This window comes from Suricata suricatta, chromosome 15, assembly GCF_006229205.1.
Source record: "Suricata suricatta isolate VVHF042 chromosome 15, meerkat_22Aug2017_6uvM2_HiC, whole genome shotgun sequence".
Lineage (NCBI taxonomy): Eukaryota > Metazoa > Chordata > Mammalia > Carnivora > Herpestidae > Suricata > Suricata suricatta.
This window is the reverse complement of record NC_043714.1, coordinates 41,374,592-41,401,495: the sequence shown is the minus strand read 5'-3', so window position 1 is coordinate 41,401,495 and position 26,904 is coordinate 41,374,592. Positions and strand designations below refer to the sequence as shown.

At 41.5% G+C, this 26,904-nt stretch overlaps 1 protein-coding gene across 1 annotated transcript in view; it reads right to left on the bottom strand.

Moving 5' to 3' along the window:
• The window catches only part of LAPTM4B (lysosomal protein transmembrane 4 beta), a 79,812-nt gene that overhangs the window by 48,345 nt on the left and 4,563 nt on the right, over positions 1-26,904 (bottom strand). The window lies entirely within an intron of this gene.

The window sequence follows — 26,904 nt, the reverse complement described above, 5'->3', positions numbered from 1 at the left end:
AAAAAAACAGCATCACCATTAATAATTAAAAGTGGAAAACATTCAGGCACTACGCTAAGTGCTTTATGTAGAGTCTCTCTCTTAAGCTGTCCAATAACCCTAGTGAAACAGGTACTAAATTATTCCCATGTTACATATGAGAAAACTGAGGCCTGGGGGCTGAGAACATTACTGAAGATTAGTTACCAACCTGTAGAATGAGATTTGAATCCAGGAAACTTAATTCCAAAACCAAGTCTCTTAACCAACTTTGGCTCAGGTCATGATCTCATAGTTCATGGGTTCAAGCCCTACGTCAGGCTCTGTGCTGGCAGCTCAGAGCCTGGAGCCTGCTTCTGATTCTTTGTCTCCCTCTCTCTCTGACCCTCCCCACTCACACTGTGTCTCTCTCTCAAAAATAAACATTAAAAAAAAAATTTTTTTTTTTTTTAAGTAAAACACCATATGAAGACAGCATAGTCATTGTGGCTCTAACGGGTCAGTTTTAAGGTTGAAAAGGGAACACTGGGATTCCTGGGCGAAGCTGTAGTCTAATGCTGGAGCAGGGAGGGCAAGTGCAGATGACGACAGAGTGAGAGGCAGTGCCTGTCTGGTTCAGGCGATGCGATGCAGGCCGCATTTAGGGAATCCGTAGGGTTTGTGTAAAGAGAAGTTTGTGTTTTATTCTAAGCATAACAACAAGAAGCCCATGAGGAATATTAAGAAAGGGAAGAACGTGACGTGACCGGGGTTCAAATGAGTAGATCACGTGAAACATCTAGAGGGGTGCCTAGCATATAATGGCAACTCCAGCCGGTCCGCTCACCTCCTCGCACCTCCACAGGACCCGCACAGAAGCTCCCGGCATGGAACCTCACCGGGCTGCCAGGTCTGAGCCAGGGCTATGCTGCTGCTTTCCTGTCCCTGTGGCTCTAACGCATCTGTCAACGCTTTCTGGTTTGTTTTTTCGGATTTTAGATTTCATTACAAAATTTATCATCATCAAAACAGTGTAGCACTGGCATAAACCAGACACATGGAACAGAGCTGAGAGCCCAGAAAGAATGCATGCATATATGGTCAACCGAGGTTTGCCAAGGGAGCTAAGAGTACTCAGCCGAGAAAGCAGCCGTCAGCTCGTAATCGGCTTGTTATTATCCCTGTGCCTAGTTCACTTATCACAACACATTTACTAACGCAACAACAGATAGGCGCTGTGCTAAGTGCTTAGCAAGAATTCTCCAGGACTCAGATTATATGGCTAAGTCATGTGTCCAAATAACACAAAGCATACAGCAGTAAGCACGCCAAGAGTTTAGAGAAAGACTAATGGAAGTTCAGAGAAGGGTATTACTGAAGCTGAGTCTGAGACCGAAGGCATACAGGGAGACTCTTGGACAGGCGCTGGAAAAGATGGCAAGATTTGGGAACCTGAAAGGTGTGGAAAAGAACACCTTCAAGTCTGAGTAGGGCCACTGGGATAGGGGCCTGTACTGAATATAATGGGTGTTAGACGTGACTGAACACAGCCCGCAGAGGGAATGAGAACAGAAATGCAGGCTGGGGCCAGATGGTAAAGAGTCCTCAGGAGAGGGACAGGAACCTGGGGCCTCAAGCTAATAGCTAATGAGCTGGGATGAGACAGGATTAGAGTCATGTCCTCAGGAAGAGCTGGAAGAGGCAGGGCGGCCAAGGGGAAGGCAGGCCTGGGATCCAGACAGCAGTGTAACAGTCTGCGGAGGGATAACCGATTTTCAACACTTCCCTCTAATTGTCAACACAGCAGTGAGACTGTGGTCTTACACGTTACTTTCAGAGGCTACAGGACCTTACCTTAGGTCCTAGTGTGGAAGAGCCCCGGCTGGAGCCCCGAGGCCTTTCCACGTGGAGGCAGCATCCTAGACACAGGAAGTGACTAGATGCCAAGATAAAGGGACACAAACAAGATCGGAGATTTCAAGGCTGGGTGGAGGGACGTATCTTGTTATTATGAGAAGTAAGAGGGGAGGTCACAGAGGGACTAAGCTGAGGCTGGCTGCAGACACACTGTGCTGGAAAGAATTTCCAGGATGTCCAAAGAATCACATTGTGAGCTTGTCCACCTGCCCCTCTTTTTATACTGCACCTTAAACGTGCAGGTCCGCCCTCAATTTTGTTCTGACCGCCTGATGCCTAGTCTTACTGGTGTTCCTGCGCTCCTGCTCAGTCTCTGCGCACGTCACATCATTCCTGACAGCTGAGTCCCGGCCACTAGCTCAGGGTTCTTCTTGCTCCTCAGCAGGCCCTGGGTCCCATTCCTGGCTGTGCCCTGCTGCTCCACAGTCATTGTCTCCTCTGTACCGCCAGCCCTGTGGCTCTTCTCTCTGTGCTCACCAGCCACAGACCACAGTCCTGGGGCCAAAGCCCTGCCAGCTGCCCCAATTCTTCACGGGACAGTCCAGGGAGAGGGGACATAGAGAAAACAAAAACATGATGGGAAGGTCATTACACATCACAGGTGACTAGACACCATTGTGTTCTTTTCATCAGAGTGAAATTTTCGTAACAAAAATGTGTGCTGACACATATTTACTGTGTCCTAAAACCTCAACTACTGACGGCAACGTGGCATGCTGTGGGTGATCTATACAGGGAATATAGTAGGGTGACACCGCAGGGACCGAGGGCTGCACAAAGGGGCCGGGGGAGGACCAGCCACCATAGCTACCACAAAGAGTCGGATGGAAAAGCCCAAATTAAGTCAAAGCCCTAAGAACACTTGTAAGAAGGCCTTCCTCAAAATGAGAAAATGGACGTCACCCAACCATCAGTTCTGACCAAGAATGAAACGTCACCAGAAAAGAGAACCAAGACGACGATAGGATTTTCCAGGAGCAGATGACGTAATGACCATGGCTGATCCAAATGTAAAAGTGGGCATATTTGTGATCTTGTGCAGCTCATGCTCACTTCCGTGTGGACTTCCTTTGCGCGTTTTGGGAGGTCATATACAAACATTCGATTAACAAAATGTTCCTGGGGTGTCACATATTTCTTCCTTGTTCTTGACACTGAATTACTTCCATATGTAAATTAACTCAACTTCAGTCCAATTACTTAAGTGGTCGGGCCCTTGTATGCTCTCCGGCGATGGAAAGTGCTCTCTAGCCTTAAATCACTTTCCAGAACCGAGGTGAACAGTGACATCTGTAGTCTGAATCACTGAAAATGTTAAATGTAATTAGCAGCTCAGTTTTTAAAAACGTCAATAGGGGCGCCTGGGTGGCTCAGTCGGTTGAGCGGCTGGCTTCGGCTCAGGTCAGATCTCACATTTGTGGGTTCGAGCCCCGCGTCAGGCTCTGTGCTGACAGCAAGCTCAGAGCCTGGAGCCTGCTTCGGATTCTGTGTCTCCCTCTCTCTCTGCCCCTCCCCCTCTCATGCTCTATCTCTCTCTGTACCCAAAATAATTTAAAAAAAAAAAGTCAATAAAAGCACCTTAATAACACGCCAACCCACTGAGATAATAATTACACAACAGCCAAAAATGTCCAAAAATTATTATCTACAATGAAAACTTCCCAAATAACAGAATCCGAGGCACTAAAAATCCTATTTTGAAAAATGTTAACAGTAAGAAATGTTCATGGTTTGTTAAATGTCAAATACATTATAAAAATGTGACAGGATTCCAATTCTGTTATTTATATGTGATATGTTTGCATGTATCAATCAAAGACTAAAAACACTAAAGTGTACAATGTTACTTATATATGAATCAGGTGGTATGTTCACAGATGATTTGTCCCTTTTATTATCATTCTTTTTTTTGTATTTTCCAGAATGTCTAACATGAGCACAAATTATTTTAAGAGTTTGAGACAATTATTTAAAACTTCAAAACTATTTTTAATATAAAATGTTACAAAATACTATTTTTGAAAAGGATGCTCTAAAAAAACAAGTAATACAAAGAAAATGACCAAGGCAAGTAAGTAAATCTGGCTAGGCATTCAAGTCAAAGCTTGGAAATCGGTATTTCGGGGGAGAAATGTCATAGTAAAATAATAATAAATAAGGAATCTGCCAAGTCCAGTTAATGGTGAACTAGGTAATACAAACCAACGGCCCTCTGAGGACAACTAGGAAATCTGGACAAAATACTCAGGTCTCTGAGAAGATGTGACAGCTAATGAGGCAATGAAGAATTACTGGTCCAAGATCCAGGAAAAGGAAGAAATAGCCCAGGGGAGTTTGTTGATTCTGGAAAAGACAGATGAGAGCTAAGAGCCTGAGCAGCGGCACCCTTGACAGCCTTGCTGGGCCAGGAGGTCAAGGGGCTGCCGGGTGGGTGTGGGGGTAGATTCCCCAAGGCTTTGCCCTAAGACCCTGCAGGGTCACCAGCGGAAGTAGGTGCACCAGAAGAAGACAAGCCTTTATAGGGACACAGACCCCAGCTTTGCGGCATCTGAGTCTTGAAACTGGATTAAGACAATCCCCAGTTGCTAGACCCCTATAAACGCTATTAAAATCCTAGTGGAGGAAGAGATCATCCTATGCCTTGAATTATTTTTTTAATGATTCCAATGCAATGTCCAGAATACAGTGAACAGGAAATGACAAGGCTCTCAGAATAAGAACCAGAAAAATCCAATAAAAATATCCACTTGTTTTATTTAAAAAAGAAAGAAAAGAAAAAAAAGAAAAGAACAGAACAGACAACAAAGACATAGGTACTCTAGCTATTGAAGTTAATGAGCATGCAGTTTAAAGAGAGCTATGCTGGGGCTCCTGGGTGGCTCAGTCGGTGACTCTTAGGCTCAGGCCATGATCTTATAGTTCATGAGTTCAAGCCCCGCATGGGGCTCTGCAATGACTGTGCAGAGCCTGTTTGGGATTCTTTCTCGGTCTCTCTCTTTCTGCCCCTCCCCAGCTTGTGCTCACTTTCTTTCTCAAAATAAACAAACTTAAAAAAAAAGTAAAAGTAACTTTTAAAAATAATAAATAAAGTGAACCATGCTTATGAAAATCAAGGAGATAAAGAAAAACACAAGGAGAATTTTCGCAGGGAACTGGTGTTAAAAAAAGAGAGAGAGAGACAACAGAGTTGAGAAGAATAGAGAAGCTCTAGAATGAAAAATTACACTAGCCAAATCAAGAACACAACGGATGAATTTAATCCATTAGACAAAGTGCAAGAAAATTAATGAGGTGCTAAAACAGAAGAAAATGTTCAGACAGTTGGCCTTAATTAAAAAAAAAAAAAAAAGAAGTCAGAAGACAGTGGAGTTCCAGCTTCAAACTGCTGGGGAGGAAATGCCTACCTACAATTTTATGTCAAGAAAAAAATCGTTCAAGAATAAAAGTGAAACAAAGATACTTTGGGACAAAACAGGGAATTTGTCACCAGCAGCTCAGCTGTAAAGAAGCACTGAAGGGTAGTCTTTGGACAAAAGAAAATGATGCCAGATCAAAGGCCAGAAGATGTACAAAGAAAGAACAGAAATGATAATTATGTTGACAATTGTGAATACCGATAACATGACAATAATGACCCCAAAATATAAATAGATTCAAAATTGAGAATAGCCTATAAGACAAGAGTGGATCACTGGAAATGAACTGATCTTAAATCTTTGCATTTAAATCCCCAGGAAGAGAATGAAAGTACCAATTAATGTGAGATTTTATTTAAGAGTCTCATGCTCTACCGACTGAGCTAGCCGGGCGCTGGAGATTTTATTTAAAAAGTCAAGGATGCAGGGGCACCTGGGTGGCTTGGTCAGTTAAGTGCCCAACTTTCCCTCAGGTCGTGATCTCATGGTTCGTGACTTTGAGCCCTGCGTGGGGCTCTGTGCTGACAGCTCAGAGCCTGGAGCCTGCTTTTCTGTGTCTCCCTCTCTCTCTGCCCCTCCTCCATTCATGCTGTCTCTCTTAAAAAACACTCACACACAAATATTAAACAAAATTAAAAAGTCAAATATGTATGTCAAAATCTCTAGGGTAACCTTTAAGAGCACAGTCAGACTTGAGTGATAAGTGGATACATGACTGCTTGTTCGTTAATAACCAAGGTGTTTGTATCTTGTGCATTTCCTATACGTGTGCAATACTGACAGTAAAAATGGTTAAAAATAAAAATAAATGTTGTAATCAGATAATGTGGTTTCAGATAGTTAACTAATTTTTTTAACTTTTTTTTTTTTAAAGTAATCTCTATGCCCAATGCGGGGTTCAAACTCACGACCCCAAGATCTACTAACTGAACCCACCAGGCATCCGTAGATGGCTAATTTTTATACTCCAATATTTGAGAAAAAAAATAATAATGTCAGCTCTGTCTTTCACATGAGTCCAACATCAACAGGCAAATCAAAACGAAATGAAAGTTTGAACTTTTTACTTGAAATCTCTTTAAATTGAATTTTAGAACTTTGACTCAAATGTGCTTCCTTATTCAATTCAAATAAGCCCCTGTCTGGATGGACCTGTTTTGATACTGAAAGAAGTTTCTGCCGTTTGCTACTTCAATTCAAACAAATGTGGTATTCTATGGGGAAAACTGGATTTACTGTAAAACCCTACTTGCCGAAGAAGTTTTGTACATCAGTTCACCTACTATGTTCCCAACACTCTGCTTGGAACTGGGTTACACAACGATGAATAAATAACACATGGTCCTGGCCTCAAAGATTAGTAGCTCAGTGGGGCAAACACATCACCAGCCAAGTAAAATGCAGAATGCAAGGACATTCGTTAAGTAATTCATTCAATGGTTCAGAAGTTCAGTTATTATTACCTACTGGGTAATAAATAAATCTATGCCAAGACTATGCTAAGCATCACATCCATGTTATGGCAAACACGGCAAGTAGCTTACTGTCTAGTGGAGAAGACAGTCAAACCGTATGTTGGTGCGGAGTGACAAAGAGTTCTGCAGTCCTAGTGGTGCAGGAGAAGCTGAAAGACGTGGCTGGGAGATGACGTTAACACTGGGAAGTAATAGACTTCTGGAAATCTTGAGAGACAAAAGATTACAGCACAAGTAATTTTAGGGTATCAGACTAAATGACTAAGAACTAAGTATTAATAGATAGTCCCAGGAAACAAACACATAAAAATGAGCCACTCTTCTCAGTCCTTTGGGTTGAATTATAATTATAGGCTAATGTTTTAAATTCGTGCAGCTATAAACCAAGGGACTACCTCCAGGCTACCCACAGGGAGGGGAAAAGGTACAGCAGTAAAATGAAAGTTGTACCTTTCATGAGCACCATGTTTCAATAGGCAAATTTTTTCAAGGTAGAAAGGTTTTCCCGGAATTCAGTGAGGCCCTCCTGAGTCCCGGTGTAGCCCACAGTGCCACCATGTTAACCTATCTTCCCCCAAGAAACCACCACCACGCACGTCCCACTGTACATAGCTGGAGCAGTCTTGCCTCCCCTATTTCTACAAATGAGCACACTCAGACTGCAGAGCAAACCCACACAAGGTCACGTAGTTCTCAGCTGAGACTCAATCACTGATCCTTTGCTGGAGTTGAATTCCAGCAGGTCCAGGGCTCCCTGAAGGATGGACAGTGTCGGCAAAAGGGAGCAAGACAGCTTCAGCTTCTCTTTTTAATTTTTTTAAATTTTTTAATGCTTTATTTATTTTTGATACAGAGAGAGACAGAGCATGAGGATCGGGGGGCAGAGAGAGAAAGAGACACAGAACCAGAAGCAGGCTCCAGGCTCTGAGCTGTCAGCACAGAGCCTGACGTGGGGCTCGAACCCACGAATGTGAGATCTGACCTGAGCCAAAGATGGAGGCTTAACCGACTGAGACACCCAGGCGCCCCAAGCTTCGGCTTCTTACTGATCACCAGGCAGGCATCTCTGCACTGACCAGGAGAGTCGGCTTTATTTATTAGAAAAAATGTATGGGCTACAAAAACAGAAGTGGGAATTGCCTAAGACAGTGATTTCTAATGATGAATTCTTTAGTATGTAAAAATTTCCCAGAACACAGATTGGTAGAAGACTCATGCATAATCTTTATCAGTGATTGATGTAGGTGACTTAGATGCTTATCATCTGGGGAAGGAAGGCATTTTTAGCATTCAAATACAAGACAATGTTTTTAGCATAGCAAAGGCAAAAGTTAATTCTTTGTGAGCAGGGTCTATAGCTTGTTTTCTCTGAGGGGAAGAAAAACAGGTTTCTTGGGAAATGTAATATATGCTCCCATAAACACAAAAGAAGAAATTCCTATAAGTTCCTTCACAAGGTGTAATAAACATTTCAGGGCCAGAATAAGGAGACCAGTCACTCCTGACACCAGTCAATAAGGCGCCTTGAGGGTCGGTGCTCAGGCAAAAATAACTGAGTGGGGGGGTTAGACATCAGTCACCATCTGATGGCAGGAGGCCTTGCAAAACTGCCTTACCTCACATGGAATTCTCTCAACTTTAGTGAGTTCAGAAAATGGCTTCCAGGAATCCTTTGATTACAAAGGCCATACATGCTCACGGTGGAGCACCTGCATGATTAAGTTGGTTGAGCATCTGATTCTTGGTTTCAGCTCAGCTCATGATCCCACGGTTCATGGAACTGAGCCCCACATCACGCTCTGCATTGACCGCATGGAGCCTGCTTGGCGTGGATTCTCTCTCTCTCTCTCCCCGCAACATAAATAAATAAACATTTCTTTTTAAATGCCAGCATGCTCTTTCTAGTAACACAGGTCCTTCTCAAGAAGCCACCACACCCAGTTCACAAATGCCTCTGCTGACCAGTCCCCTAGCACATGCTCAGCATTCTTTTCAAGGGAGTGTTCCAGAGGCCACTCTCACTGTGCCTGGAGCAAGCAACATGACACGGATTTGCCACCCCAGCAGAAGCATTCCCATTTCTCCGAACAGACTTGGCTGGGTTCTGATTTTCGCTCTCATGTGCTCTCACAAATACAGGGCCCACGTGATTCATGAGAAAGCTGTCTGGACAGTGGCAAAGGATGGTCCCCTCAAGGAGGCCAGCTAGAGGAATGCTGTCGGAAGAGCCTCCAGGGGACTTGAGAGTGAGGGGTGTGGATGGGGAGGACAAGCATGTTCCCTTTTGTGTCTTAAAGAACACTGTGGATCTCTGAACAGGAAAAGACAGGCCTAGCCTGCAGCCTAGTTTAGAATGGGCTATGTAGATCCAAACCCCGTGCATAAGAAAAGGATCACATGCTACAGTGTCAGAAGACTGGCATTTAGAAATGAAAAGAGAAAATACAAAGTACAAAATGGCTAAATTAATTTTTTTATGCAGCAAAAATTGTTGCTTCCGCAACCCCTTCGGGCCAAGGAATAACATTTACGACAGAGCCAAGGAATGACAAATGAGAAAGACACAGTAAAGAGAGACACACAAGCCGCTCGAGCAGAATCCGCTCCCCCGTCAAACTGGGCTCCTCTTTTATTCTCTAAGTAAATGTTTACTCAGCAGTGAAGGTCTTACCAGAACAACAGATACAGATAGAGGAAGGACAGAGCAGGAACAGCTTGCAACTGTGCGTGGGTATATCTCCGGTGCCACAGTCTCCTGACGCGCTTGGCCAATGACCAGGAAGGCTCTGTCCTGCACATCTTTCTGGGACCTCATCAAGTCCCCTGTTCCCAGCGCACGGAGGACAGAAGTCCGATAAGGATAGTTCATGCACAAGGTCCCAACAAAACACGGTCTTTTTGTGCTCGATTCCTCAGGTCCATTAGTCTCTATCGGGAACCATCCCATACCGACAACCTGGATTACTATAAAATATGCTTTGAAAGACCGCTTGAAGTGACTATAATATTTAATCTGTTTAGTTTTATTTTATTTTTTTATAATTATTCCCACTGATAAGTCATTCATTTGTTCTTTTTTTTAAAAATTTTTTAATGTTTTATTTATTTTTGATACAGAGAGAGACAGAGCATGAGAGGGGGAGGGGCAGAGAGAGAAGGAGACACAGAACTGAAGCAGGCTCCAGGCTCTGAGCTAGCTGTCAGCACAGAGCCCGACGTGGGGCTCGAACCCACGAGCGTGAGATCTGACCTGAACCGAAGTCGGAGGCCCAACCGACTGAGCCACCCAGGCGCCCCTGTTTAGTTTTAATATATATAAGAATACTTTGGTCCCATAGCTATTCATCCAGCAGAAGTGAAACTCATGAAACAGTGTCTCTACTAATGAGTCAATAACAGACTTAACCACTAAAATACAATTGTGTATCCAGTTCAAGAACAGGGTTGTTACATTTTCCTTTAGAGTTAAAACTTTCTAACAAAATAGCAACACATTCTAAACATCCCCAAACAAAACCAAGTATCAGAAATTGAAGACAGGGCCACCCGGCTGGCTCAGTCGTTTGGGTATCCAACTTCAGCTCAGGTCATGATCTCGCAGTTTGTGAGTTAAAACCCCACATTGGGCTCTGTGCTGACAGCTCAGAGCCTGGAGCCTACTTTGGATTGTGTCTCCCTCTCTCTCTGCCCCTCCTCACTCATGGTGTGTGTGTGTATGTGTGTGTGTGTGCGTGTGTCAAAAATAAACATAAAAAATTTTTCAAAGGAAATTAAAGACAAAACACACACTTCTACAGTTGAAACACAGCTTGGAAATCTAGAGCAGAAGCTGCTAAAGTAGAACCTAAAAGCTAATTTCTAAACAGTCTTGTCAAATTAAAATCATATGCAATGATATAACCTAAGTAAGAAATGTCTTCTTATCTAAGATAAGAAATAATGCTGAATTAGGGGCACCTGGGAGGCTCAGTTGTTAAGCGTTGACTTAGGCTCAGGTCATGATTTCGCAGCTCACAGGTTGCAAGCCCACATCAGGCTCTGTGCTGACAGCTCGGAGCCTGGAGCCTGCTTTGGATTCTGTGTCTCCCTCTCTCTACACACCTCGCCCACTCACGCTCTGTCTCCCTCTCTCTCAAAAGTAAATAAACATTTTTTTTTAACTCTGGACTGTTTATATGGAAAGGAAAAAGCATTATTATAGTGCATGTCATAAATATAATGATGAATCTAGGACACCAATCATCACAGAACTTTCTTGAAGGTGATGTCAATATCTGATATTGTTACTTTTACTTAAAAAAAATATTGGGGGCACCTGTGTGGCTCAGTCGGTTAAGCTTCCAGCTTTGGCTCAGGTCATGATCTCATGGTTCGTGGGTTTGAGCCCCGCGTCAGGCTCTGGTGCTGACAGCTAGCTCAGAGCCTGGAGGTTGCTTCTGGTTCTGTGTCTCCTTCTCTCTCTGCCCCTCCCCCTCTCATGCTCTGTCTCTCTCTGTATCAAAAATAAATAAAAAACATTAAAAAAAGTGAACAAATGAAAAGATTATCTAGCAAATCACTAGTTACCTGTTACTAATGTAAATACATAAATATCTCTAAGACTCTATTCTTGTTTAAAGATTTTATAATAAATACTAAGATTATCTAAGAAATTCCCATCAAATTTCTAAACTGCTAGTAAGGAAAAAAGAACAGGCAAAGAAATACACTTAGGTAAAAAATAATAAAAGAATCAAAGAAAGCCCCTATCGTGAATTAGGAACTTAGTTTTTAAAACATTTTCAGAAAAGCTCTATGGCATTGCTCTATTACTAAAGTTTGTTCCTTAGAGCTATACTCTAAGGGTCACCTGTTCTGTTCAATACCTTCTGAAGGAATAAAAACGCACAGGCAAAGTTTCAACTACACAGGCAGGATTCCAACAAAATGAACCTAACATCACTAACATGAGTTCCTAAAGTGCTGCTACCACAAGTGTGGTCCGCAGACCAGAAGCTTCTGTATTATCACGCACAGGGTATTTTGAATATAGAAACCCAAGACCTACTCCAGACCCAGTGAATCGAAAATAAATGTCAATACGACTGCCATCTGACCTCCCGGCAGCAAGGCAGGTGAAAGAGAGCTTCAGTGGGTTAGGAGGCAATGACTGTCAACCTAGGACCGAAGTATCTTTGAAGAATGAGAGCCAAATGAAGATATTTTCAAATAAAAGTTGGATAAGTGTGCCACCAGCAGATAGTCACTAAAAGAAATTTAAAAATACATGTTCAGACAGAAGAAAGAAAGAACCCACACATCGGATCTGAGGTGTGAATGCAAATGGTCGTGTACCTTCCACGTATTAAATATCCATTTTTAAAATGAAAATTACAGTGACTGCAGAAAAAAAAGGAGAAAATGGACAAAGATATACATAGGTAGATAGATAGATAGATAGATAGATAGATAGATAGATAGATAGATAGATATGGGTAATTCTAAACAAACACTGTTGTGGAGCAATGTCTTAGGAGCTTTAAAAAAAAAAAAACCACTAATGGGATGCCTGGGTGGCTCAGTCAGTTGCTGGATAAACTCCTTGTGAGGTAAGGGGGGGCCTCCCTCCAACAGATGGTCTACCCCCCCCACACACACACCTGTTTTTCTTCCTCTCAAGAAAACAGGCTGGTGACCTCTGCTCACAAAGAACTAACGTTTGCCTTTGCTATGCTAAAAACATCGCCTTGTATTTGAATGTTGAGGATCCCTTCTTTCCCCATATGATAAGCACCTAAGTCACCTACATCAATTACCATTGATAAAGATTATGCATGAGTCTTCTACCAATCCATGTTCTGGGAAATTTTTACATACCAAAGAATTTGTCATCAGAAATCATTGTCTAAGGCACTTGCCACTCCTATTTTGTACCCCATACATTTTTTCAATAAAAAAGGCTGACTCTCCGGGTCAGAGCAGAAACTTGTGGCTCTCATTCCCTCCCCCTTTCGCCGACTTTCTTGACTCTCACTCTCTCTTGTGCCAATGCCATCCATCCTTTAGAGGAACCCTGGACCTGCTGGAACTGGACCCCAGCAGTCAGTGAAGCGTCGACTCTTGATTTCAGCTCAGGTCATGATCTCACAGTTCATGGGTTCGAGCCCCACCTGGACACTAAATTTTTTTTTTTAAATGACTGGAGTTCAAAAACTTGTTCAAAAGATAGGCAACGATATGGTTACCTCTAGACTCTGATGACTATACATGTCTACGTTTCTTGAGCGAACAACCAGAATAACAAATAGATGATGACTTCTGGAATAGCAGACACAGGGGAAAACGGGTAACCAACAACACAGTCCACGTGAAAGGTGGCGGCAAAGGAGAGGGAAACAGAAACAGAAACAGCGACCGGAATAAATCCGGACATGCCAACACTGCTACTGTCAGTGCCTCAACTCCACAGTTAAAGGCCAGCAGCTCAGGCTCCCGGCTGCTGCTCGCAGCCCCAAACCCTCCTCTGGGCCTCCCCACAGCGCCCCTTGGTCTCACAGTTCAGTGCCAATATTTCTTTGTATAATCATTAATTAATTAATGTTAACTCTGAGTAATACTTACGGCCTCCACTAGACCACAGATTCGATGTTGGCAAGGGCTTGGTTTAGGCTGACTCGCCCATGTATTCCCAGCACCCAGCACACTTCCCAACACACAGTTCTCAAGAAAAAAAAAATCTGTTAAAGGACAAGGGATGAGGAAAGGGGGAGGGAGGAAAGACACTGCGTAAGCATCAATGTACCTTCTAGGTTTCAGTTTTCCACAACTATTTTCTTTTGAGATGGGAAGTCCTTAACTCAGAAGCACAGTGAACAGATTTCTGATCATCCTTAAGTTGGTTGGCAGCATTTTATGTCTCATATAGACGACCAGATGCGTTTTCATGCTGAAAATGATATGCGTGTGGCTTTTGTTTCATCTTTTTAAAAATTCTTAAGCAGCCTATAAAAATTCCATTGATGCTGGACACCTTGGGGAAAATGCATTCACATCGTATACCACTTATTTTTTATCCATATAGTCATAACTATTTTTGTGACCTGTTTAAAGCATCTTGTGATACTTTTTAATAAATATTTACCATGATTCATTTTTAGAATTATTAACTCCAATCTGGAGAGAGAAAATAAAAGATTGAGAACCCCCAGTACTGCTTTGTAGACCAGAAATTAGAGCCTTCCGCAGGGAGAACAGGTTGTGCGCTGGGCAAGAGGATCTTAAAAACTGGACCACCCTTCAGGGGCATGTCAGACTAGTAGACGTCCCCCGGATGGTCTCTCCCCTTCTTTCACAGTCTGGACCTGGATACATAAACGCCCAGTGACAGATAACATCTCCCAGCCTCCCTTGCAGTTGGGTCACAGGTCTTATTTGGGGCTACTGGTACATAAGTGAAAGCAACGTGTGCAATTTCCATGTCACATCCTTAAAAAACAAAGTTGCTTGTCCTCCATTTGTCCTTTTTCCCTTCCAGCAAAACACACACAGGGTGCTGGTGAGCTGCCTCCTATGGACAAGGCCAAAGGAAGCAGCCCCCTCAGAACCAGAGGAGTCGTCCATCTGGGACGGCCCAAATGCCCCAGCAGACTAGGTCTCTGGGTGACCTCATTGAACAATGTTTGCTAACCTACCCTGGGCTGTTCCATGAGAGAGAAATAAACTTGTATCTCACATAACTCCTGCATTTTGGCACCTCTCTGTTTAAAAAGACTTTATCTACACCATAACAAACACAGAGGTTAAAGCTGATATTAACACAAAAGAGAAAAGAACAGGTATCAGAGAATCAAATGCTACCTTAAAAAGGAAGAAGAGGAAAAGACCCCTAGATCAGCAGCACTAGATAGCGGTTGGAGTAATCAAAACAGACCTCAACAGGGGCACCTGGGTGGCCTCCAACTTCAGCTCAAGTCAGGATCTCACGTTCATGGGTTCGAGAGCCCCGCGTTGGGCTCTGTGCTGACAGCTCAGAGCCTGGAGCCCGTTTCGGCTTCTGTGTCTCCCTCTCTGTCTGGCCCTCCCCCTCTCATGCTGTCTCTCTCTGTATCAAAAATAAATAAAATTTTTTTTAAAAACTTAAAAAAAAAAAAAACCAAAGCACAGACCTCAACAGAGGACTATCAAGGAGCAAACCCCTCTCTTTAAGCACAGTTGGAAGACCACAGACCCAGCCTAGAGACCTGATCTTTGTAGTCCTAAATGTTATTTCTTCTGTGAAGCTGGTCTCACCAGGCTGTCTTCATAAAAAGCTATTAAGTACTCAAACCACTCAGTAATCATAATTTAGTGTCCCCTCCAGTAAAAGAACACAAAGGCCTAAGGACAGGGGCATCCATCCCATCACCAATTATATTTTCCCCGTGACTATTAACAAGTTGGCATTCTGGTTTTCTATGTCAATCTACTGTCATGTCAGTGCAGCTGGTGGGAATCAGTCATTCAACTTTAGGGTCCAATCTCTGACCCAGGGGAGTTGAAGGCTCACCAAGAATGGACATCCCACCTGGCCTTGCCTCAGTGACCTTCTTCGTGCTCCTTTCTTTCCAACTTGTAACACTGCCATTGTACCCAGTGTTCCTGCTTCACCATCTCTGCACTGTGGAATCAACGAGCCACGCATGTAATTTTAGCAGCTCAAAGTTAATGGAAGAAATAGCTCAGCCTTATTTTTACTAATAATTTGAAATTATTCCTTTGAAGCATTTTTTGGTGCTCACACTTCCCCCTGGGGAATAATTTCCTGTTGGAAGCTACAACTGCAGAGAGGCAACTATGAACCTTTAAAAGTTTGTTAAAGGGGCGCCTGGGTGGCTTAGTCGGTTGAGCATCGACCTCTCTCGTTGCCCCTCCCCTGCTTGCTTGTGCGTGTGCTCTCTATCTCTATCTCTCTCTCTCAAAAATAAATAAACATTAAAAAATTTTTTTAAGTTTGTTAAAACACTTGAAGAAGTGTAGTCTTCACTTAAGTTTTCTTTTTCTAGTAAACTAGGTTAACCAGTTTATAGCACAAGGGCTCTTTAAGGCTTCAGAAACTCTAAGAACCAAGGGAATTGGGGGAGAAGTACAAAGTAGTAAATTATGCTGTGAGGGCTCACATACTATTTCTACTGGCTTCCTTTTTTTTTAAATTTTTGTCATTTTTATTTTTGAGAGACAGAGCGAGCAGGGGAGGGGCGGAGAGAGAGGGAGACATAGAATCTGAAGCAGGCTCCAGGCTCTGAGCTGTCAGCACAGAGCCTGACGCGGGGCTCAAACCCACGAACCGTGAGATCATGACCCGAGCTGAAGCTGGACAAACTGAGCCACCCAGGTGCCCCTGGCATCCTTTTATGGACAATAAAGTACCGCCCCAAAGAGGAAAGGAAGGGAGAGAAAACCAAGGCTTCTTCCTTTATAGCAAAAATTCAAAGTAAGTTGACACAATAAATATGTTATACACTTAAACATAATACACATTGTAGTGCCTAACTCACCCTGACTACTTTAATACCTGACATTTTCTTAGTTAAGTTAGATTTAAAGTGAGCCCAGAGAAGTTGATATTAATAAAACGGGTTTGATGGCAATCTTTATTTCGTAGCTAGCCTATCTTCAAACGTCCTAATGAACATTTATCATAATATGCAATGAAAGCTAAAAGACATTAAACATCACAGAATACAGAGACTGACAGTTGCCATGGTGGGAGGGGCATGGGTGAGATGGAATTATCCTGATGAGCACGGAGAAATGTATAGAATTTCTGAATCATTATACTGTACACTTGAAAATAATATAACACTGTATGTTAATTATATTTCCATTTTTAAAAATAAATAAATCACTGCAATCTTTACCAGCCAATATTGTATAGAGCTACCCTTGATCCTTTATATCAGGTGGGCGCAGAGGGCACCTGAGCTGTTAGAAGAGGGCTCACTGGGGGTGCCTAGGTGGCTCAGTGGGCTGAACATTCAACTCTTCTGATTTTGGCTCAGGTCATGATACCAGGGTTGTGGGCTCGAGCTCCACATCCGAACCCGCTCTAAGCATGGAGCCTGCTTGAGATTCTCTCCCCCTCAGCCCCTCGGCCCTTCTTTCTCTCTCTCAAATTAAAAAAAAAAAAAAAAAAAAAGTAAAGTAAAAAAAGTTCAAAAGGCTCATTGGAGATCTCTCAAAAGTCAAGTATCCTTCACTCCCCAAATTGATTTGGTTTCTGAATTCAGATGGAGAAAGTCTAGCTGTCAAGAGAGACTTACATCACTAACTGCTAAAAATTCCCATGCAGATTCTGCACAGCTTTAGCCAATGAGAGACTGGTGCTACAGAGAACCAGGATCTTCCACACCTGGTATCTGGAGGTAACACATCCTTTCTAGCTCTTCAGCCAGCTCAACTGGGATGCTGTTCTAATATTCCTTAAAAACTGAATATTAAAAGCTGCAAGAGAAAAGTTTGTTACGTTCAAGGGAACCCCCACAAGACTTTCCCCAGATGTCTCAGCAGACCTAATGGCAGCAGCACAACAGACCCAGAGCGCTGAAAGAAAAACTTCACTCATTCAGAAGTGAAGGCGAGATAAAGAGCAAAACGTAAGGCGTTCATCACCACTAAACCAGCCTTACAAAACAGGTTAGAGTGATAAGAAAGGGCACGACTTAGTAACAAGAAAACATATGATAAATATCAGTGGAAAGGTAAATAGAAAGGAAACAGATGATTTTTTTAAATGTTTATTTTATTTATTTTTGAGAGACAGAAACAGACAGCATGATCAGGGGAGGGTCAGAGAGAGAGGGAGACACAGAATCTGAAGACAGGCTCCAGGTTCTGAACTAGCTGTCAGCACAGAGCCCAACACAGGGCTCGAACCCACGAACTGGGAGATTATGACCTGAGCCGAAGTCGCTGCTTAACCCTGAGCCACCCAGGTGCCCTGGGAATGGATTAATTATTGATACAGCTAGTGTGAAGGTTAAAAGACAAAAGTAGTAAAAATAGCTTTGATTACAATAATGAGTTAAGGAATATATGTTTAAAATGTGGTATCAAAAAATAATAACATGGCAAAGAGTGTAAAAATGTTGAGCTTTAGAGTGGGATCAAACGTAAGTTGTTACCAACTTAAAACAGACTGTTATATACATAAGCTGTTATATGTCGGCCTTGTGATAACCACAAAACAAAAACCTACAGTGAATACACTTAGATAAAGGGAAAGGAATATATGTATAACACTAAATGGGGCGCCTGGGTGGCTCAGTCAGCTAAGCACCCAACTTCAGCTCAGGTCATGATCTCACGGTTGTGGGTTCGAGCCCCGCGTCCAGCTCTGTGCTGACAGCTAGCTCAGAGCTTGGAGCCTGCTTCAGATTCTGTGCCTCCCTCTCTCTCTGACCCTCCCCTGTTTGCATTGTCTCTCTCTGTCTCTCAAAAATAAATAAAAAACACTAAAAAAATTTTTTTAGTAAAAAAAATAAGAAAATGGCAATAAACCCATATCTATCAATAATTACTTCAAATACAAGTGAACGCAAAAGACAAGAGTGGCTGAATGAATTAAAAAATAAGTCCCATCTATATGCTGCCTACAAGAAACTCACTTTATTTTTTTTTAAGTTTATTTATTTATTTTGAGAGAGAGAGAGCAGGGGAGGAGCAGAGACAGAGAAGAGAACGAGAATTCCAAGCAGGTCTGCACTATCTGTGCAAAGTCCGGCTCGGGGCTCAGTCCCATTAATGAGATCATAACCACCAGAGCTGAGATCAAGACTCAGATGCTTAACTGACGGAGTCACCCAGGCGTCCCGAGAAACTCACTTTAAATGGAAGGGCTCACACAGTCTGAGAGTGAAGGGTTGGGAAAAGAAACTCCATACAAAGAATAACAAAAGATAGCTGGAGTAGCTGTATTTCCTGCAGATAAAATAGACTTTGAAACAAAAACTGTAAGGTAAAGGGGTAAATCCAAAAAGAAAATATAACATTTGCAAATATTTATGTACTTAACATAGGAATACCTAATATATAAAGCAAATATTTATAGATCTGAAGAGAAAAACAGATATCAATACAATAAAAGTAGGGGGTTTTATTTATTTATTTTTAATTTTTTATGTCTATTTTATTTTGAGAGAGAGAGAGACAGACAGTGAGCCGGGGGGGGTAGGCAGAAAAAGAGGGTGACACAGAATCTGAAGCAGGCTCCAGGCTCTGAGCTGTCACCCACAGACTGTGAGATCATGACCTGAACCGAAGTCGGACGCCCAACTGACTGAGCCACTCAGGTGCCCCAAGTAGGGGATTTTAATAGCCTACTTTCATCAATAGACAGATCATCCAGACAGAAAATCAACAGAAAACACTGGCCTAAACATATGAGACCAGATGGACTAACAGATAGACACCAAACACTCCATCTGAAATCAACAGAATACAAATTCTTCTCAAATGCACATGGAACAATTTCCAGGACAGATCACACATCAGGCCACAAAATAAGTCTTAACAAATTTAAAAGGACTAAAGTCATATCAAGAATCTTTTCTGACCACTGAAGTATAAAATGAGATATTGATTACATGAAAAAACCTGGAAAATTCACAAACATGTGGAGATTAAACATGCTACTGACCAACCAAATAGTAAAAGAAATTTAAAAAAATTTTTTTAATCTTGAAATGAACACAAATGGAACTATAACACCAAAATTTGTGGGATGCAGCAAAAGCACTTCTAAGAGGAAAGTTCACAATGACAAACGCCTTCATCAAGAAAGGAGTCTCAAATAAACAATCTAACTTCAAAGCCCAAAGTTAGTAGAAAGAAGAAAATAACATAGAGCAGAAATAAATAAAATACAGACTAAAAAGATAACAAAGAAGATCAATGAAACTAAAAGCTGGTTCTTTCAAAAGATAAAACAGAAGTGACAAGACTAGCTAGACTCATGGTGTGGGGAGGGCGAACTCAAAATCAGAAATGAAAGGGGAAATGTGAAAACTGAGGCCACAGAAATACAAAGGATCCTAGGAGACTGCTGGGAACAATTATTTACCAACAAAGTGGACAACTTACCAAAAAATGAATAAATTCCTAGAAACCTACAACCTATCAAGACTGAATCATGATGAAATAGAAACTCTGAACAAGCCAACTGCTAGTGAGGAGACTGAATCCTTAATCAAGAACCTCCCAACAAAGAAAAGGCGAAGTTCGGACGGTTTCACTGATAAATTCTATCTGACAGTCAAAGAATTAATACTAATCCTTCTTAAACTCTTCCAAAAATAGAAGAGGCAAGAACTCCTCCAAACTCATCTCATGAGGTCAGCATTGCCCGAATACCAAAGCCAGACAAGTATGCCACAAGAAAAGCAAATTACAGACCAGTATTCCTAAATAACACAGATGCAAAAATCCTCAAGAAAATATTAGCAAACCAAATTCAACAATACATTACAAGAATCATATACAATAATGAAGTGAGATTTTTTCCCCCAAGGGATGTAAGGATGGTTCAACATCCACAAATCAATGTGCTGTATCATATTAACAATATGAAGGATAAAAACCCTATGATCGTCTCAATATATGCAGCAAATGGACAAACTGACAAACTCCACAGAGTGGTTGCAGGGGAACATACCTCAACATGGAAAAGGCCACATGACAAGCCCACACCTAACATACTCAACAGTGAAAAACTGAAAGCATTGATCAGGAACAAAGCACGGATAGCCTACTCCCACCACTTATTTAGCACAGTCAGTACTGGAAGTCCTAGCCACAACAATTAGGCAAGAAAAAGCATCTAAATCGGAAAGGAAAATCACTATTTGCAGACGACATACTATATATAAAAAACCTTAAAGACTCCATCAAAAATCTTAGTATAAGGGACTTCAGGGAAGCTGGAGGGTATAAAAATCAGTGCTCAAAAGGACGCTGCATTCTGGGACACCCGGCGGTTCAGCCAGCTGGGCGTCTGACTTCAGCCTCATCTAGTCGCTCAGGAGTTTGAGCCCAGCATTGGGATCTCTGCTGTCAGCGCAGAGACCGCTTCTGTTCCAGTCTCCCTCTCTTTGTCGCTCCCCAGCTTGTGCTTTCTCTTGGTCTCAAACATAAGTTTAAAAAAAAAAACAAAAAAACTTTTTTTAATGTTGCATTTTTACTCAACAATAATGAACTATCAGAAATAGAAATAAAAAACATTTATAACTGCATTGAAAGCAATAAAATTAATAAATTTAACCAAGGAGGTAGAAGACCTGTATATTTAAAATTATTAAGGGTGCCTGGGTGGCTCAGTCAGTTAGGCATCTGACTTCAGCTCAGGTCATGATCTCATGGTTTGTGAGTTTGAGCCCTACATCGGGCTCTGTGCTGACAGCTTAGACCCTAGAGCCTGCTCCGGGATTCTGTGTCTCCCTCTCTCTCTGCCCCTCCCCTGCTCATGCTCTGTCTCTCTCTGACTCTCAAATAATAAATTAGCATGAAAATTTTTTTAGTAATAATAATAAATAAAAAATAAAGAAATAAACTGAAGGAAAAATAAATTAGTTAAGACACTAATGAAAGAAATTGAAGACATTAAATAAATGGAAAGATATTCCATGCTTATGGATTGGAAGAATCAATATTGTTAAAATGTCCACACTACACAAAACAAGATATAGAGTCAACATAATCTATTAAAATTCCAAAATAGAATTCCAAAATTCCATTTTTCAAAGAAATAGAATAATCTTAAAATTTGTATGGAACTACAAAAAACCTTGAATAGTCAAAGCAATCTTAAGAAGACCAAAGCTAACAGCGTGACACTCCCTGATTTCAAACTGTATTATACACCCATAGTCATTAAAATGGTATGGCGGGGCGCCTGGGTGGCTCAGTCAGTTGGGCCTCCGACTTCGGCTCAGGTCAGATCTCAGGCTCATGGGTTCGAGCCCCGTGTCAGGCTCTGTGCTGACAGCCAGCTCAGAGCCTAGAGCCTGCTTCCAGTTCTGTGCCTCCTTCTCTCTCTGCCCCTTCCCCTCTCATGCTCTGTCTCTCTCTGTATCAAAAATAAATAAAACATTAAAAAAATAAAATAAAATAAATAAAACGGTATGGCATTGGCATAAAAACAGACACAGAGATCAATGTAATATAATAGAAACCCAGGTATACATGGTCAGTTACTTTACAACAAAGGAGCCAAGAACAGTTAGTATTCAGAAAACAGCAAATAGTAAAACTCTACCAGAATCTTATATCACACACAAAAATTAAATCAAAATGGATTAATGACGAATGTGAGACCTGAAACCATAAAGCTTCTAAAGAAAAACATAGGCAGTAAGCTCCTTCACAAGGTCTTAGTGATGAGTTTTTAATCTGACACCAAAAAAAAAAACAACAAAAAAAATAAGTGAAACTACATCACACTGAATAGCTTCTGCACAATTAAAAAAAAAAAACCTCAACTAAATGAAAAGGCAATCTACTGAATAGGAGAAAATATTTGCAAACCACATACCTAATATGAGACTAATAGCCAACATATATAAGGAACTCTTGCAAGTTAACAGCAAAAACAATCCAATGTAAAACTGGGCAGATCTGTATAGACCTTTTTCCAAAGAAGATATACAGATGGTCAACAGGTACAGGAAAAAATGCTCAACATCACTCATCATCAGGGAAATGCAAGTCAAAACTACAATGAGACACCACCTCACACCTGTTAAAATGGCTATTATCAAAAAGAAAAGAAATAGTTAAGTGTTGAGCACATGGGGGAAGGGAACTCTTGTACATTGGTGGTGAGAACATACTATGGAAAGCAGCATGGAGGTTCTTCAAAAAATTAAAACTAGACCCACCATATGATCTAACAATTCCACTTCTGAGTATTTCTCTTAAAAACAAAAACAAAAACACTACCTTGAAAAGTTATCTGCACTCCCATGTTCATTACATTATTTACGACAGCCAAGATATGGAAACAACCTTAAGTGTCCATCAACAGATGAATGGATAAAGAAATTGTGAGATATATATATTGAGACATGAATGGCCTCAAGGGCATCATCCTAAGTCAGATAAGTCAGACTGAGAAAGACCACACCACAGGATCTCTGATATGTAGAATCTAAGGAACAAGCAAAAACATGCTCAGAGAACAAGTGGGGGTTGCCAGAGGCAAGCTGTAGGAGGTTAGAGAAATAGGTAAAGGGTGTCAAGGGTAAAAAGAAAAAAATAAATATGGTGAGCAACAAAAAACAGTCTTCCGCTGCGGGGCTGGGGTGAACTGCTTTCATTCTAAGTCCCTTGTTCGTAATTCTTTAACACCTCTCCACTGTGTACAGAATAAAATCCAAACTCTGTAACCTAGTATTTCAGCCTTTTACACTGTAGTATAATAGGGAAAACACTAGGCAATAAGAGTTATATAAGTACTATGTATCAGAAATATTTTGCCCTAGACTTATGGACGAAGTCCTAGAATCTGACAGCTAAAAAGAAACTATCAATTGTAAATGAACACATCACGACCTATCCTATCTGACCCCAGGGTTGCTTGAAGGTCCAAATAAGAATAAATGTGAAAGCCCACTAAAAACTATCCATCATTCTACAAATACAAGCTGTCGGTTTTATCATTCAGTATTACCAACCAGACAAAAAGAAAAAAAAATCAATATTTATCGCGCCAGAATTTCTCGGGATACAAAGAGAACCCATCAGGCTTGGATACACAAGAAACCTGGGACTTTCAAAGTGAACTAGCTGGTCATTTGGAAAGGTCAGGTCGTAAAGCTAATGCAATTAGCTCCTCTGACCTCATTAATCCTTTATAGTCTGATAGATGGCCAACCACCACAGGAATGGGTGCAAACACAAAGTGGCATTCAGTATGTATTTGCTGAATGACTAAGTTCCTAAAATACACTTGGGTGATGATGAAAAGGATGACATACACAAAGGGTTACTCATCCCAGGGATCAAGTTCAGATGCTTCCAACTACCAGTACCTGCCTTTTAAAACTCTAAGAAACTCTAAGAAAATCACGTGGTAAAACAATGAAAAGAAATTACAAAGGAAAAAATATTGCTTAAGTATGTCAAGAGGAATTCAGGTCCTGAGGGTACAACATATTACTGTAAGAAATGAGGGCCCTAGGGGCGCCTGGGTGGCTCCGTCGGTTAAGCCTCTGACTTCGGCTCAGGTCAGATCTTGGGTTTGTGGGTTCGAGCCCCACGTCAGGTTCTGTGCTGACAGCTCAGAGCCTGGAGCCTGCTTCCGGTTCTGTGTATCCTTCTCTCTCTGCCCCTCCCCCTCTCATGCTCTGTCTCTCTCTGTATCAAAAATAAATAAAACATTAAAAAAAAAAAAGAAATGGGGGCCCTAGCCTGTGGAATGGAGCAAGTACTGTTCTTGTCCTTTCTCCTAGTAACAGTCTCGATTTCTCTGGGAAATTACTGGTCCCTGTGCTCTCAACCTGGCAGTTTGACCAAAGTTAATCCTACTGCCAGCTCACATCCCTCAATCAATAAATCAGGAGCAGGAGAATATCCGAGACCTACATTCATCCGGATATTCTAGTCACAAAATCCTGGCCTCTGGTTCAGGGGTGGACAGGTAACGTACATTGGTCAAATCGGAATGAATCTCAGGATTTAGGGCTTATGCAATGGCTTGTAAAGGAGGGTAACCAGGATGTGCAGGGGTGGGAGACAGCGGAAAAGACGTGGCGGAAATCCCCGTGCTGTTTAAGCCAATTGAAGTTGGCTTGCGCACGCCGGTCATGAAGTTCACAGCTAGGATAGAGGGCCGAAGTTCTTAGGAGCAGGCTATCAAGTTCATATTTATGTTTGAGAAAAATAATATAATAGACTGAAAAAAAATGGATTACTGATGGCGAGGCGACAAGCAGTCTTAAATAGCCAAGTGAGTGCTAATGAGAGCCTAAATGGGGAACGTGGCAGCAAGAAGAAAGACCAGAATAAGGAGGTGATCACGGGGTGGAACAAAATCAATAGGACATGGCAATGGAATAAAGGGAGAAATTAAGGAAGGCAGCAGGAGCCGGCATGCAGCCAAGGAGTCTAGATGGGTGCTGAGAGACAGACTAGAATCTGGCGAACGTGGGGGGAAAGTTAATGGATTCAGGGTTAGAATAGGAAGTTTTGATGAAGAAAGAGTGGAAATCCCAGAAGACTACATAGCAATCAGCCTGTTTCAAGTACTTCTTTTAAATTAGGGTCCCTCTGGAAACCAGGACAAGTCAGTCTTCATTCTCTGTGAAGACGGATAACCAACTTATTTGTCTCTTTGAAAATGTCTGTAGTTATTAAAGGTTACATAATAATTCAATGTCTTTTTAGGATAAGCGATTAAACTGCCTTTTAAGAGAAAAAATACAAACCCCTACCTCACACTGTAACACAAAAATTAGAGGTGGATCACAAATATAAATATAATAGCTAAGCCATAAAGCATTGGAAGAAAACAGAAGAGAGTATCTTTACGATTTGGGAGTAGGCAAAGATTTCTTAGAATACAGAAAGTACTAACCACAAAAGAATAAACGGACAAACTGAACTTGAAATTTACAAATTCTGTTCACCAAAATATACCCCTAAGAAAATGGGTGGATAGCCACACACTGAGAGAAAATAGTCACAAAATGCATCTGTACCAGAAGACCAGAATCCAAAATATATAAAGAGATCTTATTAATCATTAAGAAAAAAAGACAAAACCCTGGGGCACCTGGGTGGCTCACTTGGTTAAGTGTCCAATGCTTGGCTTTGGCTTGGGTCATGACCTCACCATTGATGGGTTCCAGCCCCACATCAGGCTGTGTGAAGTCTGCTTGGGACTTTCTCTTCCCCTTTCTGTCCCTGTCGCTCTCTCTCTCAAAATAAATAAATCAACTTAAAAAAATAAAGGCTTGGGGCACCTGGGTGGCTCAGTTGGTTAAGCCTCCGACTTCGGCTCTGGCCGGATCTCACGTTCATGGGTTCGAGCCCCGCATCGGGCTCTGCGCTGACAGCTCAGAGCCTGGAGCCTGCTTCCAGTTCTGTGTCTCCTTCTCTCTCTGCCCCTCCCTCCTCACACTGTCTCTCTCTGTATCAAAAACAAATAAAACATTACAAAATTAAAAAAAATAAATAAAGGCTTACAAAAAAAAGACAAAACCCAACTTAAAAATGGGCAATAAATAGCACTACACGAAAGAAGATATTTAAGTGTCAAATAAGCCAAGATAAACTGACCCACATCATTAGTCATAAGGGAAATGCAAACTAAAGCTACCACAAGCTGCAACTATATACCCACCAAAATGGCTAAAATTAAAAAGACCGACCACCCTACAAGTTGTCAAGGATGTGGAACAACTGGAATGTCCTACGTTGCTGGCTGGACTATAAAATGTCAGAATCATTTTGGAAAACTGTTTGGAAAAAAAAAAAACTGTTTGGCGGTTTCTTATAAACTTAAATATATTTCTACTCAATGACCAGCGATTCCATTGCTAAGCATTTATTCTAGAGAAATAAAAACATATGTCTGCAAAAAGTCTTGTGCAAGAATGTCCAGGGCAGCTTTATCCATAATAGCCCCAAAATGGAAACAACCCAAATGTCCATCATCTGGCAAATGGAAAGTGATTTATTCAGACAATAAAATAATACTCAGCAATTTAAGCAACAAACTACTGATATACTCCAATTAACATGAATGAATTTAAAAGATGTTAATGCTAAGTGAAAGAAACCAGATACAAAAGAATACATAATTTCATTTACATGAATAGGTAAAACTACCTTTAGGGTGGGGGCGAGGTAGTGGGAGGGATTAACTGGGAAGAGACACAAGGAACTTTCTGGGGTTTTGGAAATGTTTTCTAGGTGTGTGGGTTACACAAGGTTTATGTATTTGTCAACTCAATGAACTGTACACTTCTGTGGAGTGCATCCTATGTAACTTATGCCTCATCAAAAGGAAAACATAAAACAAAAAATGATCTCTAATAGAAATACCTAAAATCTATGCTTCTATGCAAGGACCAAAGGAAATCTTTTGTTATGTCAAGGCAAAAACCACACACACACACACACACACA